The following is a 17130-nucleotide window of genomic DNA, read 5'->3' as shown; positions in this document are numbered from 1 at the left end:
TGTACCTGTCCTCAGCAGGTAAGAGTAAAACAAAATGTGAAATGGGGCCGGATTGTGCTGGACACAGAAGTGGGACAGACTTCCAAACTGAGAGCAAGCAGGTGCTTGTGCCTGGGGTGGTGCCCTGCACCTTTCCTTCAACCCTCACCCTAGGGACACATGCTTCGTGCTTCAGTCAAGAGCCCCTGACGCTTTGGCCACAAGTTATCTAAAAGTATCTTGAATTTCTTTTTTTTTTAAATCAGGAATTTGTTCATTTAGGATTTTAGGTCACAAACAAAACGAATAAACAGAAAACAATAACAAACGGAGAAAAGGTAACAGAAGATATTATGGCTTAGAGAAGCTCAAAGATAGACAAGGAAGCAATTAGATCCACACGGAACAGGAACGAGGCAAGATTGGCGCCCGGCTGGCCCGCGAGGAAAGGTCAGCTAACCTCCCAGGCTCCTTGGGCCATTGCAGCTAGAATTGTTTTCCTCTGCTCTGCCTAAGCCTCCCTTTTCAATCATCTGCCTTTCTCTGTGGGATTTGCAAGATAAAAGGGAAGAAAAAAGAGAGACAAATGAGAGAGGAAGCAGGGAAGAAAGATATTCTGGAGAGTGTACGCGCTTAAAAATTAGGAACTGAAAGTAAGTTTCTGAACTAAAGAAGACTTTGCATCCTTGTTTTGGAGCAAAGGAAAAGATAGACGGATAGAGGTCAAGGACGGTTGACGGGTGAGTGGACGGATGCGCAGAGCGTGTTCATGGTGGCCAGCACCCTGCCTAATGGAATGGCATCTTGGCAACTTGCCTAATTTGCTAACAAGGAGACTGGCTGAGAAGAGAAGGCATAAGGTGAGGATTCTGCCCTAGAAATTCAGAGAACAAAGTGTTTTCTTCAAGGAATGTGCTATTCAGCCGATGAGAGCCTTGATGTGAGCAGGAGAAAGCTGGTCCCAGGTATGGGAGGTAGCATTAGTTCTCTTTCATGGCTAGGTTTTTGCCAGTCACATAGATTATTTCTTCCCATCCAGTGGAGAAACTCTTGGGGAATGACAGACCCAGATCTCCACTGTGAGCATCATGCCTTTTCAAAAAACTTTTATTTATTTTATTTTTTAAACTTACATCCAAGTTAGTTAGCATACAGTGCAATGCAGATTTCAGGAGTAGATTCCTTAATGCCCCTTACCCACAAAGCCCATCCCCCCCCCACAACCCTCCAGCAACCCTCTGTTTGTTCTCCATATTTAAGAGTCTGTTATGTTTTCGTCCCCCTCCGTTTTTATATTATTTTTGCTTCCCTTTATGTTCATCTGTTTTGTACATTAAAGTCCTCATATGAGTGAAGTCACATATTTGTCTTTCTCTAATTTCGCTTAACATAATACCCTCCAGTTCCATCCACGTAGTTGCAAATGGCAAGATTTCATTCTTTTTGATTGCCGAGTAATACTCCATTGTATGTATATACCATATCTTCTTTACCTGTTTATCCACCAATGAATATTTGGGCTCTTTCCATACTTTGGCTATTGTCGATAGTGCTGCTATAAACATGGGGGTGAATGTGTCCCTGTATCCCGTGGATAAATACCTAGTAGTGCCATTGCTGGGTCATAGGGTAGTTCTATTTTTAGTTTTTTGAGGAACCTCCATACTGTTTTCCAGAGTGGCTGCACCAGCTTGCATTCCCACCAACAATGCAAAAGAGATCCTCTTTCTCCGCATCCTCGCCAACATCTGTTGTTGCCTGAGTTGTTAATGTGAGCCATTCTGACAGGTGTAAGGTGGTATCTCATTGTGGTTTTGATTTGTATTTCCCTGATGATGAGTGATGTTGAGCATTTTCTCATGTGCCGGTTGGCCATCTGGACGTCTTCTTTGGAGAAGTGTCTATTCATGTCTTTTGCCCATTTCTTCACTGGATTATTTGTTTTTTGGGTGTTGAGTTTGATAAGTTCTTTGTAGATTTTGGATACTAACCCTTTATCTGATATGTCATTTGCAAATATCTTCTCCCATTCTGTCGGTTGCCTTTTAGTTTTGCTGATTGTTTCCTTCGCCGTGCAGACGCTTTTTATTTTGATGAGGTCCCAGTAGTTCATTTTTGCTTCTGTTTCCCTTGCCTCCGGAGACGTGTTGAGTAAGAAGGTGCTGTGGCAGAGGTCAAGCAGAGGTTTTTGCCTGCTTTCTTCTCGAGGATTTTGATGGCTTCCTGTCTTACATTTAGGTCTTTCATCCATTTTGAGTTTATTTTTGTGTCTGGTGTAAGAAAGTGGTCCAGGTTCATTCTTCTGCATGTCGCTGTCCAGTTTTCCCAGCACCACTTGCTGAAGAGACTGTCTTTATTCCATTGGATACTCCTTCCTGCTTTGTCAAAGATTAGTTGGCCATACATTTCTGGGTCCGTTTCTGGGTTCTCTATTCTGTTCCATTGATCTGAGTATCTGCTTTTGTGCCAGTAGCATGCTGTCTTGATGGTTACAACTTTGTAATGCAGCTTGAAGTCTGGGATTGTGATGCCTCCAGCTTTGGTTTTCAAGATTGCTTTGGCTATTTGGGGTCTTTTCTGGTTCCATACAAATGTTAGGATTGTTTTTTCTAGCTCTGTGAAGAATGCTGGTGTTATTTTGATAGTATTGCATCGAATGTGTAGGTTGCTTTGGGTAGTACTCACATTTTAACAATATTTGTTCTTTCGATTCAGGAGCATGGAATGTTTTTCCATTTTTTGGTGTGTCTTCTTCATTTCTTTCATGAGTTTTCTATGGTTTTCAGTGTATAGATTTTCCACCTCTTTGGTTAGAGTTATTCCTAGGTATTTTATGGTTTTTGGTGCAATTGTCAATGGGATCTATTCCTTGACTTCTCTTTGTGTTGCTTCATTGTTGGTGTATAGGAATGCAACCGATTTCTGTGCATTGATTTTATATCCTGCCACTTTGCTGAATTCATGAATCACTTCTAGAAGTTTTTTGGTGGAATCTTTTGGGTTTTCCATATAGAGTATCCTGTCATCTGTGAAGAGTGAAAGTCTGTCCTCCTCCTGGCCAATTTGGGTGCCTTTTATTTCTTTGTGTTGTCTGACTGCTGAGGCCAAGAGTTCCAATACTATGCTGAATAACAATGGCAAGAGTGGACATCCCTGTCTTGTCCCTGACCTTAGGGGGAAGGCTCTCAGTTTTTTCCCATTGAGGATGATATTAGCAGTGGGTCTTTCATATATGGCTTTTATGATCTCAAAGTATGCTCCTTCTATCCCTACTTTCTTGAGGGTTTTTATTAAGAAAGGATGCTGTATTTTGTCAAATGCTTTCTCTGCATCTATTGAGGGGATCATGTGGTTCTTGTCCTTTCTTTTATTGATGTGATGAATCACAACGATTGTTTTGCAGATATTGAACCAGCCCTGCATCCCAGGTATAAATCCCACTTGGTCATGGTGAATAATTTTTTTAATGTATTGTTGGATCTGGTTGGCTAATATCTTGTTGAGGATTTTTGTATCCGTGTTCATCAGGGAAATTGGTCTATAGTTCTCCTTTTTAGTGGGGTCTTTGTCTGGTTTTGGAATCAAGGTAATGCTGGCTTCATAGCAAGAGTTTGGAAGTTTTCCTTCCATTTCTATTTTTTGGAACAGCTTCAAGAGAATAGGTGTTAACTCTTCCTTAAATATTTGGTAGAATTCCCCTGAAAAGCCATCTGGTCCTGGACTCTTGTTTTTGGGGAGATTTTTTTTACTACTAATTCAATTTCTTTACTGGTTTTGGGTCTGTTCGAATTTTCTATTTCTTCCTGTTTCAGTTTTGGTAATGTATATGTCTCTAGGAATTTGTCAATTTCTTCCAGATTGCCCATTTTATTGATGTATAATTGCTCATAATATTCTCTTATTGTTGTTTTTATTTCTGATGTGTTGGTTGTGATCTCTCCTCTTTCATTCTTGATTTTATTTATTTGGGTCCTTTCCTTTTTCTTTTTGATCAAACTGGTTTATCAATTTTGTTAATTCTTTCAAAGATCCAGCTTCTGGTTTCATTGATCTGTTCTACTGTTTTTTTGGTTTCAATAGCATTGATTTTTGCTTCAATCTTTATTATTTCCTGTCTTCTCCTGGTTTGGGGTTTTATTTGCTGTTCTTTTCCCAGTTCTTTAAGGTGTAAGATTAGGTTGTGTATCTGAGATCTTTCTTCCTTCTTTAGGAAGACCTGGATTGCTATGTACGTTCATCTTATGACTGCCTTTGCTGCGTCCCAGAGGTTTTGGGTTGGGTGTTATCATTTTCATTGGCTTCCATGTACTTTTTAATTTCCTCTTTAACTTCTTGGTTAGCCCATTCATTCTTTAGTAGGATGTTCTTTGGTCTCCAAGTATTTGCTACCTTTCCAACTTTTTTTCTTGTGGTTGATTTTGAGTTTCATAGCTTGGTCTGAAAAATATGCATGGTATGATCTAGATCTTTTTGTACTTGTTGAGGGCTGATTTGTGGCCTAGTATGTGATCTGTTCTAGAGAACATTCCATGTACACTGGAGAATAATGTATATTCTGCTGCTTTAGGATGAAATGTTCTGAATATATCTGTTAAGTCCATCTGGTCCAGTGTGTCATCCAAAGCCATTGTTTTCTTGTTGATTTTCTGTTTAGATGATCTGTCCATTGTTGTAAGTGGGGTGTTGAAGTCCCCTACTACTATGGTATTATTTTCAGTGAGTTTCTTTATGTTTGTGATTAATTGATTTATATATTTTGGGGCTTTCACATTTGGAGCATAAATGTTTACAATTGTTAGGCCTCCTTAATTATAATATAATGCCCTTCTTCATCTCTTGTTACATTCTTTATTTTGAAGTCTAGATTGTCTAAGTATGGCTACTCTGGCTTTCTTTTGTCGACCATTAGTATGATAGATGGTTTTCCATCCCCTTACTTTCAATCTGAAGGTGTCTTTAGGTCTAAAGTGGGTCTCGTATAAACAGCATATAGATGGGCCTTGTTTTCTTATCCATTCTGTTACCCTATATCTTTTGATTGGAGCATTTAGTCCATTAACGTTTAGAGTGAGTACTGAAAGATATGAGTTTATTGTCATTATGTTTCTTGTAGAGTTGGAGTTTCTGGTGGTGTTCTCTGGTCCCTTCTAGTCTTTGTTGCTTTTGGCCTTTTTTTTTTTTTTTTTTTTTTTTTTTTTTTTTTTTTTTTTTTTTTTGTCTTTTCTCCCTTCAGAGAGTCCCCCTTAAAATTTCTTGCAGGGCTGGTTTAGTAGTAACAGACTCCTTTAATTTTTGTTTGTCTTGGAAACTTTTAATTTCTCCTATTTAAAAAAATTTTTTAAAAATGTTTATTTATTTTTGAGAGAGAGACAGAGAGAGGGACAGAGCATGAGCAGGGGAGAGGCAGAGAGAGGGAGACACAGAATCTGGAGCAGGTTACAGGCTCTGAGCTGTCAGCACAGAGCCTGACATGGGGCTCAAACTCACTGCAAGACCATGACCTGGGCTGAAGTCAGACGCTCAAACAACCGAGCCACCCAGGCACCCCATATGTCTCCTTCTATTTTTAATGACAGGCTTGCTAGATAAAGAATTCTTGGATGCATATTTTTCTGATTCAGCACATTGAATATATCCTGCCACTCCTTTCTGGCCTGCCATGTATCTGTGGATAGGTATGCTGCAAACCTGATCTGTCTTCCCTTGTAGGTTAAGGACTTTTTTCCCTTGCTGCTTTCATGATTCTTTTCTTGCCTGAGTATTTTGTAAATTTGACTATGATATGCCCTGTTGATGGTTGTTTTTTGTTGAATCTTATGGGAGTTTTCTGTGCTTCCTGGATTTTGAAGTCTGTATCTTTCCCCAGGTTAGACAACTTTTCTGCTATGATTTGCTCACATAACCCTTCTACCCCTTTTTCTCTCTCTTCATCTTCTGGGACCCCTATGATTCTGATATTGTTCCTTTTTAATGAGTCACTGAGTTCTCTAATTCTTAAATCGTGCTCTTTTGCCTTAGTCTCCCTCTTATTTTTTTTGGGGGGGGGGGGCGGTCATTATTCTCCATAAGTTTGTCCTCTGTATCATTGATTCGCTGCTCTGCCTCATCCATCCTTGCTGCCGTGGCATCTATTCGGGATTGCATCTCAGTTATAACATTTTTTATTTTGTCCTGACTAGTTTTTACTTCTTTTATCTCCACAGAGAGGGATTCTAATCTATTTTTGACCCCAACTAGTATCATTGCTATCATGATTCTAAATTCTGGTTCAGACATCTTGCTATGTTGATTAAGTCCCTGGCTGTCATTTCTTCTTGCTCTTTCTTTTGGGGTGAATTCCTTTGTTTCATCATTTTGAAGGAGAAAAGGAATTGATAAGGTAAAAAAAATTAAAATTAAAAAATTAAAAACAACACACACACACACAATCAAATAAATGATCCTAGATTCTAGGTGTGTTTTGGTCTGGCTATTGAAAGGAGCTTGATAGATTAGAGAAAAAAGAAAAAAGAAAGAAAACGTTTGAAAAATTGAGAAAATGAATACAATGAAATAGAATAAAATGAAATGATGGAACTAAAATAGAATTTGAAAAATTTACAAAAAGTAAAAAATATAGTAAAAAAAATAAAGAAAATATTTTTAATAAAAATTGAAACTAGGGGCACCTGGGTGGCTCAGTTGGTTAAGCGTCCGGCTTTGGCTCAGGTCATGATCTTGCAGTTCGTGGGTTCAAGCCCCGCATCGGGCCCTGTGCTGACAGCTCAGAGCCTGAAGCCTACTTTGGATCTGTGTCTCCTTCTCTCTCTGCCCCTTCCCTGCTTTGCTCTCTCTCTGTCTCTCAAAAATAAATGAACATTAAAAAAATTTTTTTAAATAAAAATTGAAAATAAAAATAATTTTTTTCTCTTTCTGTATTCAAGAAAAAGAAAAAACAAGGAAAAGAAAAAGGAAAAAGAAAATTGAATAGATTGATCAGTGAACAGACTGAAATACAATTGAAATTACATTGGTTTTCCCTAGAAGTCAAACTATGAAGCACTGTATAGTCCATAAACTAAGCAGGTGGAGAGATTTGTGTTGTTCCTGAAGAGTGAGGTTGGCCCAGTTGGGCGGGGCTTAGTGTAATGGTTCTGTTCTCCACTAGATGGCGCTGCTTAGCTTACTGGGATGGATTGTTGTGGCACTTTTAGGTGTGTATGCTGTGTGGGAGGTGTGAAAATGGCGTCACCCAGCTACCCAGTCTCTAGTATCGGAACTCTGTGCTCTCCCTGACCAGCAATTGTGCACCCATCCTTTGTCTCTGGCTTCCGTCCACTGTCTGTGACCGAGCCATCAGGTTGCCAGGTGGCACCTCCCTCCTAAGTTTTATCTCAAATGCAGCTGTGTTTCCCAACCCCTCACTTCTAGAGGACTGTGACTTTGACCCGTCCTGCCCCTCTGTGGGAGGGTCTCACCAAGCAATGGCTGGGTGCTGGCTGCACCCAGGAACGTTCGCAGGACTGTGCTGCTGCTGATGCTCAGCGACTGCGGCCGGGTGCCAGCCCGCCCCAGAAAAGATTCACACAATTGTGTAGCAGCAGCGTTTCAGGGATTATGGAAAGTCACAACACACGTCTGGCACCAGGCTTCACCTTTAATGACCTTGTTCCAGCACCAGCAAATGTGGTGGTTCTCCAGGGTCTGCTGGGACTGGGTGGCCACAGAGCCTCTACCAAATGCCTTTCCAGCAGTGGAACTGCTTCTCCCTGTGTGGCCTGAGGATCTCCCAGACCCCACTCTGCTCCTGGGGATTTGCCTTTCCCACCAGAGCACCACCAGGTATCGAGCTGCAGAGTTTCAGACTCTGTGATCCCTGTTTATAAAGTCTTAATGGAATTTAAACCCTCTCCTTTCTCCCTTTTTAGTTCAGTCCCTACAGCTGTTTCCACTTTTCTGGTTTCTCTCCAGCTCCTTCTGTTGGGGGCGGGGGGGCGGGGTGCTTTTCCCAAACTCTCCGACCCCCCTCCATCTCCATCCTTTCTCCACAAGCAAAAATGGCTCCCTGCCCTCCGTGGCTTCTCTGTCCCCCGTTCACCTCTCCGCACCACGTACCTGCTGAATTCTGTGGTTCAGGTTGTGCAGATTGTTGTTTTAATCCTCCAATCAGTTTTCTAGGTGTGCAGGATGGTTTAGTGTTGATCTGCCTGTATTTCATGGACGTGAGACACACAAAAAACTTCCATGCTTTTCTGCCATCTTGGCTATTCCTCCACATCATGCCTTTTGATGGCGGGTTGAAAATGCAGGTGGTGACGAACAGGAAGCACCCCAGGTGGGCATTTTCTTCTGATTCTTATACGTGTAGGTGTTCCTTCTCAATTATGTGCGAGAGGACAAATGTAAACACGCCTGGAACACATCTGTGAGGGAAGGTGGGCACGCACACTGTCCTCTCCGATGGCTATGGATTGAATGTTTGCTGTTGAAACCCAATATCCCAATATGATGATCCTAGGAGGTGTGGCCTTTGGGAGGTGATTAGGCCACAAGGGTGGAGCTGTCGTCGTGGGATCAGTGTCCTTATAAGAGAGGAAGAGACACAAGCCCTTTGTCTCTCCCCCAAGTGAGGACACAGTGAGAGGACGATCACCTCCCTGCAAGCCAGGAAGAGGGTCGTCAATAAACCAGCTTCCAAATTTCACATGAGAGAGAAATCTGCTGTGTTGTTCAAGCTGTTGTGGTTTGACTGTTCCCTGCTACATGCAGCTGAAGCGAATCTAGCGGAGATGGACCACACGCACCTGTAGCCTGGGTTGGATGTAAATGGAACCCCGCTCACCCACCCTGAGTCAATGGTGTACTTTTAGAAAATCCCCCTTCTACATTTTGTGAATCTTGGTAATTCCTGCCTACAGATTTGTCACCCCTTACTTTAAAATCTTTCACTATGGATTATTAGACATAGATGCTTCTATTTGAAACAGTGCTGCTATGGGAGCTTCCCCGAGTCTGCTCCCGACTCACCGGTGTGAGGTCACGCCTCGAGTGTCGTCTGGACACACTACGTGATTAGGCACTGCGTATGGTATATGCGTGCATTCTTTCTTCCTTGGATCCTGCCGTGTATTCATTTAGCCACTTAGCAGAATTTTTAAACGTCTTCTCTGCGAAAAGTGTGCATTAAACACAGTGAAAAAGTACCCGAATAAATGAGCTGTAGGCCCTGCCCTCTGTACACCTATAACCTATTAGGGAAGGTTCTAGAAAGGGGACACTTATCTAATATATGATGAATAACCATATATAAAACAGAAATAGGAGTGACTTTCATTGCAATCTTGAAGTCATCCACAAGCAATAAAAAGCTTTTATTCTTTGTCCCAGATTTAGTCTGAAGTCCTTGATAAATTATTTCACTTCACATTATTGCCTCCAAGTTCATCCATGCTGGCATGAATGGCAGGATTTCCTTTTTTAAGGATAAGTAATATTCCATTGTATATGTGCCACATTTTCTTTATCCGTTCATGCACAGATAGACACTTGGGTTCTTTCCATGGCCCATTTAGTGTGAATAACACTGCAGTGAGCACAGGGAGAGCAGACACCCCCTTGATAACGATTTTATTTCCGTAGGGCAAACACCCAGAAATGGGATTTCTGCATAATTTTACTGTTAATGTTTTGAGGAACCTCCATACTGCCTTCCGTAATGGCTGTACCAATTTTCATTCCCACCAGTGGTGTGCCAGGGTCCCTTTTTCTCCACACCCTTGCCACAGTCAAACTGCTGGCCCCTGGCCTGAGCTGTGTCACCAGCATTAGCTTGGAGGGTAAGTTCCCATAAGAACAAAGCAGACAAACCGCAAGGTGTGGTTCCTACTTCCATTTTTGTTTCGGTGTTCTGTGATTTCCTTCCTTTCTTTGCCACGTCTCTTTGTGAACCCAAGTATCCTTGTGTTCTGAGCTTCATTCATGCACTTTTCCTTTGCTGAGTGCAGTTGTCTTCGTTTTGAGGACAATCTGATGGTCATTCAAGCTGGAGTGGAGCCAAACAGGTGTGCATCTTTGATTTAGGACATTGGTACTTTTAAATGCCATTTACAATAAAGGGTTTCAAAACAGAGATAACAGACAAGAGGCTTCTACTGGGGACTAAGGCCGTGTCCTTCTGTGGAGCCCCCTTCCCTGTACAATCTGATCTACTCGGGACTAAGAGCGTGTCCTTCTGTGGACCCCCCTTCCCTGTCCGTCCTGGAGAAGCAGAGGCATATTTCGTTTTCTTGAGCAATGACATGCAGGTGGGGCTCCGATTGGTGAAGACACCACGGAGAGCCTGTAGTAACCACTGGTCATTTTCAAGTAGGCCGTGATCTCATCTGTGTTCATAAATTGGTGAACCTCTGAAATTTTCTGTGGTTAGAAGTGATTTTTTCTTGAAGCAGAAAGATGTTCTTAAAGTGGGGTATCCTTCCACTTTCACATCCGGGACCACCCGGAGGACAGGGGTGACTGTCCTCCTCGTCTCAACAGTGTCTAAGGCCTTTGCTGTGGCACCAAAGAGCACCTGCTAATATTTGAAACGGGGACTCGGAGGCATCAGGAATAGCTGAGTGTTTGTTCTTTCTGCTCTGCTTAAAGGCAGCAGAGAAATCGCAATTAAGCAATATTTAAAAAACAAACTTCAATTTAAAGTTTATAAAACCTCTCAAATGGGCACTTACGTGGGTATATCAAACACTGATTTAAAGAACTTTTACCTAACTGACGCTAAATAAATGAGGGGCTAATTGTCTAAAACTTGAATTTTCCCATGGTTCTCAATATTTGTGAAACTCATGGTTGACCTGAGTCGCTGTGAAGAGGAGCCAGCTCCTAGAAGCTGGTGGGCGGGAGCTTCCCGGTTGTACGTCAGTCTTCCATGCAAGGCCTTCCCTGAGCCTTCACCTGAACTATACACCCTGGGATTCTACCCCTTCAAGTGCAGAAAAGATGTCGTGTGTGTGACCGACCGGGAACCCTCCAGTGCTGTTAGGCTTTCAGCGGAGGTTAGTGTATCTGTGGACCCATCCTGGGCTCATCAGAAGCACGGACTAAGTGCTGAACTGCAGGGTGGAGGCAGGCGGGCCACCGGACCTTCTGGTCTCATGGAGGAGACGGGCGTCCTTTTCAAGCCCTACTGAGACTCGGCCGTGTGCCCGCCGGGGATGCCGCCGAGCACAGGGCTGTTCTTACACGCCCGTGCCACCCTACCACACCTGGACTTGGGGACGAAGGTGTGAACAGGAGGGTGCTCGCAGAGTGTGGGGGCGCAGGGAATAGAGACGAGGGGGTCCGGAGCCCATGGGCGTCAAGCCGTTGTGAAGGACAGCCGTGCAGAAAGGAGAGGGCGTCCCAGCAGGACGAGCCGGTGCAGAAGTCGAGGTCAGGAAAGGGCGTGGTGAATTCTAGAAGTGGGGTCACATAAGTAGAGAAAGTGAAAATCAAGGAAGTGTCAGATGTGTAATGAGGGTGCAGTCGCAACGCTCACAATTCCAGACTGAAATTCAGGTGCAATTCCCGACGTGGCCTTCTGTGGTCTCCCGTGCAAGGTTTCAGGCGAGAGCTCTGGGCTACTCTGTGCCAGCTTAGACCTGTACCTGGGCAGACCCTAGACGGAGGAGGGACAGGGTTTCTGGGGTGCAGCATGGGTGCCTCGGGGACGGCCGGGGTCCTGAGCAAAGGTGCTCTCCGGCCACAAGTTAATCGTGTCCTGACTCTCGATGGTGATGTCATTGAGACTCAAACCATGATGTCGTGGTTTTTACATCAGTGGGAAGACTTGATTCATCTAAGACCTTTGGTTAAGAATGTCCCATCAGGGGGCGCCTGGGTGGCTCAGTCGGTTAAGCGGCCAACTTCGGCTCAGGTCACGATCTTGTGGTCTGTGAGTTTGAGCCCCGCGTCGGGCTCTGTGTGAACAGCCTGGAGCCTGCTTTGGATTCTGTGTCTCCCCCTCTCTCTGCCCCTCCCCTGCCCACACTCTGTGTCTGTCTCTCAATAATAAATAAACATTACAAAAATTTTTTAATGTCCCGTCAGTTATTGTTAATAATTGTGGAAACCTCCTCATTGGAAACTTGTTTATCTGTTATATTTTCCGTGTGCCGTTACTCCAAATCACACGCTCCACTATATCCCTCACTCATGGGTTCCACTGCCTAATGCTGAACCAACTTTGTTTGCATTTGAAATAAAATAGTAACTTTCTCCTGGGTAACAGCAAATAGCTCTCTAGAATGGAGACTGCTTGGGGTACCTGGGAGACTGCTTGGGTATCTTGGGGTACCCGCGTGGGGCTCTGAGCTGTCAGCACAGAGCCTGGAGCCTGCTTCGGGTTCTGTGTCTCCCTCTCTCTCTGCCCCTTCCCTGCTCACGCTGGGTCTTTCTCTGTCTCTCAAAAATAAATAAATGTTAAAAACATTAGAACGGAGACTGCTTTGGGGAAATCCCTCGTTGGCACTGAACTCAGGTGAGTGGTGGCCACTAATAGGGTGCACGGTGTGTGGCTGTGCCTCTGCAACACTAGACTGTAAGTTAGGTAGACAAATGTGGTGACTAATGAAGGTATTTTTAAGTCCAGCCTGGAGAGAGTGGTTAGAAAGTGTCTGCAATACCACACTCTGTGTGAGTCCCTCCAGGAGGCTCGTCCAGACTGGGACGGAACGTCGTGGGCACCGAGTCCGAGGGCGCCTGGGGCAGGCTGGCTGCGGGCTGCTGCTCTGAGCGTGGGGAGGGCCCCGGGCTGGCCGGACGGGTCTGCGAGCACCAGCCTCCCAGCGACTTTGGGGTCAATAAGAGGCACCTGCAAACTCAGGTAAAAGGAGAAGGTCTATGTCTCCAACTCCAGAAAAAGGTCGAAGGCGTCGGCATTGGTGACAACTCACTGATCATCACAAATATTTGCTTATCACACTTCCTGGCACATGTACTTAACAGATGCACAGACCACGAGAGACACGCGCCGGGAAGAGAACACAGAAGTAAACGTTTACGGAGCCATTGTCTAAATCCCAAACATCTGTTAAGTGCCCACCACGTGCCAGTGCGCAAAGATAAATAAAGAGGCCGTGGCTTTGCAGCCCTCATGGCCCTAAGTGGAGACAGATCAACTATGCGTGGAGGGTGGTGGGCTATTTTTCTTCTTTTAAAATAATGTTCTCTGTTGCTGTGGTGCAACTTGTAAAATAAATAAAAATCCTAAACCTTTTTCTGAGGGGCGCCTGGGTGGCCCAGTGGGTTAAGCGTCTGACTTCGGCTCAGGTCACGATCTCGCGGTTTGTGGGTTGGAGCCGTGCGTCAGGCTCTGTGCTGACAGCTCGGAGCCCGGAGCCTGCTTCGGATTCTGTGTCTCCCCCTCTCTCTGCCCCTCCCCTGCTCACGCTCTGTCTCTCTCTCTCTCTCTCTCTCAAAAATAAACATTAAAAAAATAAAAACCAAAATTAAAAAACAGCCTTCAATAAGATAGCACCTTAGTTGTTCCAGACACATGAAGCCGTCATGGCAAGCCCGGCGTATCCACTCGCGGAGGGGGAGCGAACTGAACACACACGCGCCCTGTGGGGGCAGTGGCCCCTGTGCCCGGGTGTCCCCACCGCTGCTCTCCTTCTCTGCGGGATGAAAGGGGCATGAGCGGCCCCCAGTGTTTCCCCCGTGGGCCGTCACGTGGTTGCTGTAATCCTGGATTCATTCCTTCATTCGTCAGAACTCATCAAGCACGTGGCGGGGGCGGGGGGGGGACTCTGCACGCGCCCGGACACCCCATGCTCTGAACGTCTTTCCCTGCTGCTGTCTTCTCCCCGTGTCCCCCTGCCTCACGTCTCCGTGACCGCTGGGTTGTTTTAATCCTTTTGCCGGGTACGTAAGGCCCTTCTTGATTGGGAGTATCACCCGATCCCGACGATGCCTTGTGCGCACTTACTTTTGAAAGCACCCCACAGGGTCTCCCCATCACCTTTCATCCTGCTGCTCCCCGTCCGTGAGGCCGTTCTCTCCTCGTCCTCCACCCTTGGCGTGGCCTCCAGTGACGGGCGTGGGTGCACATCCAGCTGGAGGGAAGCGGAGCAAACACCGACACCTCCCACCTCCCTGTGGCCTTCGTTCTCCTCCGGCCCCGTCGCCACCCCCCACCGGTACCCGCCCCACCCCCACCAGGTCAGCACGGGTCACTCGGCTCCCTGTGAATTAATCTGTTGTGGGCCGAATTGCGTGTCCCCATAATTCCTGTGTTGAAATTCTAACTCGCGATAGCTCAGGAGCGGACATACGTGGAGACAGAACCTTTAAAGAGGGGAAAAGTTAAAGTCCTGTGGACAGGCCCTAAACGGGTGTGCCTGGTGTCCTCCTTCCAAGAGGAGGAGACTAGTCACACGGGCGCCAGGATGCTCCAGAGGAAAGACTCTGTGAGGACACAGCGAGAAGATGGCTTCGGAGAGAGTACCTCGGGAGAAGTGACCCTCCCCTCCCCGAGACCTGGGACTTCCCGCCCCCACAGCGGGGAGATGATCAGTGTCATTGTGCAAGCCCCCGTCCCCCTCTGTGGCCCTTTGTTACGGTGGCCCAAGCTGACCAGTGCCAGCTTGTGGATGGGTGACATGGGGAACCACCTACGTGCCACGGATTTTGCCTGGAAGGTCATCTTACCACAAAATATCATTATTCGTGATAGTTGCTGAATTTTCGGGGGTGTGTGTCTTTGTGACTTGCAGCCTTGGTGTTTCCTCCCGGGAGAGCGGCGACGCCGTCCGGGTGGCCACAGTTTGCGTTCCTGTCCTGGACCCAGGCGAGACTCCTGGGGCCTGCGTCTAGCCATCGTCCTTCTGCTGACGAGGAGCCGGGACGTGGACGCTGCCGTGCGAGGAAGCACTCCCAGCCACACCCTCACCTCCACACCGTTCAGCTACTTTGAAAGAGGATTGGAGGCTCTTAAAGCATCAGCGGACACATGATTGGGAAGAAACATCTAGCGAAGGAGCGGGGATGCTAAAAACGGCTGCAACAGAGACGTTCTCCGTCATTTTGTTTTTGCCCCGCACCAGCCCCTGCCGGCACTTAGGGGTTGGGCAGGAGGAAACTCCTGGGCGTTTCTGGAATGTGAGAGCCGCGTTCTGCCCAGGGAGCCTCCGAGTCGGTCTGACTGCGCCTCGGGTGGTGTTCGAGCCACACGCAGCACCGGAGGGCAGATCAGGCTCTTCTTGGAGAAGTTTGTAAAACTCGATACATTCTTTGTCATTTCCATTCATATTGTCTAGATGACCCCTACCTCTCCGTAAAAAGGAAGAGGGTGTGGACTACGGTAACTTCACGTAAAACATAATAGTGTCAGTTCCTTTTCTTACGGATGTCTCGTGGACCTTGTCTTACGGATGTCCCGTAAACCTAGCCGGTGGCCTGGCTGTGGAGATTCGGGCGCGAGACGGGAAGCCATGCCACAGGGAAGGGGCTGCGGGAGCGGCGAGCAGCTGATGTCAGAAACGAGGGAGGAGCCTGAAGAATGGGATGCGGGACAGTGTTTACCTGGACAGCCGTCCCCCCAGCCACGATTACTCCCATGCCTTTTGCCAAGCGCTCCGCGGAGACGGATTCAAGTCCGGCGTGGGACCGCCTCAGCCTCTGAGGGGTTGCTTCCGTTCATGTTTTGTAGAAGACATGGCTTCCACCTGGCTGCCGTGGCATGTTCTGGATACACACATTTGCACCTACGGGCCCTTCGGACCAAGTGCACCGAACACTGATGCTCAGCATGTGCACCACGTGGCCGGCTGCCACTCCCCAGGCTGCCGCTCCTGGTGGGTCAGTGTTTCCGGATTGGCTCTGTGGCCAAGCTCCGTGAGCTTCCGTCCCTTCCTGGCTCCCTGCCCCACATCTTTGAAGTCTCCAAAGACAGCTTGAAAATCAGAACGCCACTTCTAATCTTATTTTCTGCGTCTGAAGTGGGCTTTATCAGTCCCCACTCTTTTTTATTATAGTCAGTGTTGGATTAGTGAATTCCAAACTAGCTTAGGCACATTGCTTAGTGACCTTTCTCTTCTCTGCATTTTTTAGAAGAAATCAACAAAAGACAACAATAGTAACCTTTCTGTGTTCATTATCATAAGCTGCGCTGACCTTAAGAAAGAGGCGGGCAGCCTCAGGTCCCGGCACTTTCTGGCGGCCTGGACGCAGACTGGCTTCCTCCAGTTGGAAATTCTGTGGTCTGAGGAGGGAAGGAAATGACACGTTCTCACACTCCTGCTCCACCCCTCGGTGGAATATTAGCAGTTAGCATCTCCACGCCACATTTTGTACTCTGAGAGGCTTCAGACCATCCATCACGCATACCGCCATCGCAGGAACGGAAGGGAGCGTTTTAGAGATGAGACTTGGTCGCGTGGAGGGTGACACTTCTAACCCATTCTTTGAAAGTGAACGCAGAGTCACGGAAGTGAAATGCACATGTATTTGCTTGAAGGACATGGTATATGCAACCTCTGGGAATCAAATACTGCCGTGAATTTTTTAAAGATGGAAACTAATTTAGGGAGAGCAAAACGCAAGGGGTAAGTATTCCCCATACGAGCCTGGAAGTTAGACTGCCAGCAGAGTGATAAGATTCACCTGTATCTGTTATCTCAGAGAAGTGTGACGCAGGGGATCGGCAGACCTATGGTGAAAACCAAGCTTGACTTCTTTTTTAATTACTTTGTGTGTGTGTGTGAAGTGAGGTGTTATCCACAGCAAAGAAGTGCACAGGACCCGTTACAGGTATGTGTTGGTTCACTTATATCTGCTTCTAAGAGACAAGCACGAGGCTGTGGGAGCCGAGTGTGGAAACATGGGCTCCGTTAAGGGCCGTCTGAGCGCGTCTTACGTGTCCGAGGGTTCTGCCCTGGGGCCGGGCGCGGGTACGTGGACATTTCCACCCCTCATCCGCCGAAGGCCTGCACGCTTTTCTCAGGCACAAACATCGCGAACAGTCTCTTTTTTTGGTGATTAAAATCCATCATTTCCCCCCACATTGGACACCGGAAGCATTAACGGAACGATTTCTTCTTTTTTCACGGATTCAAGTCACAAGGCATTCTAAATGAGAAACTAAGAAGCAGCTTCCATTTAGACCCAGTTTGTTCTGGCTCGGTCTAGAGTTTCTGG

The 17130-nt window shown here is 46.3% G+C and overlaps 1 protein-coding gene across 4 annotated transcripts in view; it reads left to right on the top strand.

Moving 5' to 3' along the window:
- Positions 1 to 17130, top strand: part of PTPRN2 (protein tyrosine phosphatase receptor type N2) — an 812735-nt gene that overhangs the window by 434358 nt on the left and 361247 nt on the right. The window lies entirely within an intron of this gene.

The sequence above is a fragment of the Panthera onca genome, chromosome A2 (genome assembly GCF_046562875.1).
Source record: "Panthera onca isolate mPanOnc1 chromosome A2, mPanOnc1 haplotype 2, whole genome shotgun sequence".
NCBI classification, from domain to species: Eukaryota; Metazoa; Chordata; class Mammalia; order Carnivora; family Felidae; genus Panthera; species Panthera onca.
This window is presented reverse-complemented; position numbering and strand designations above follow the sequence as displayed.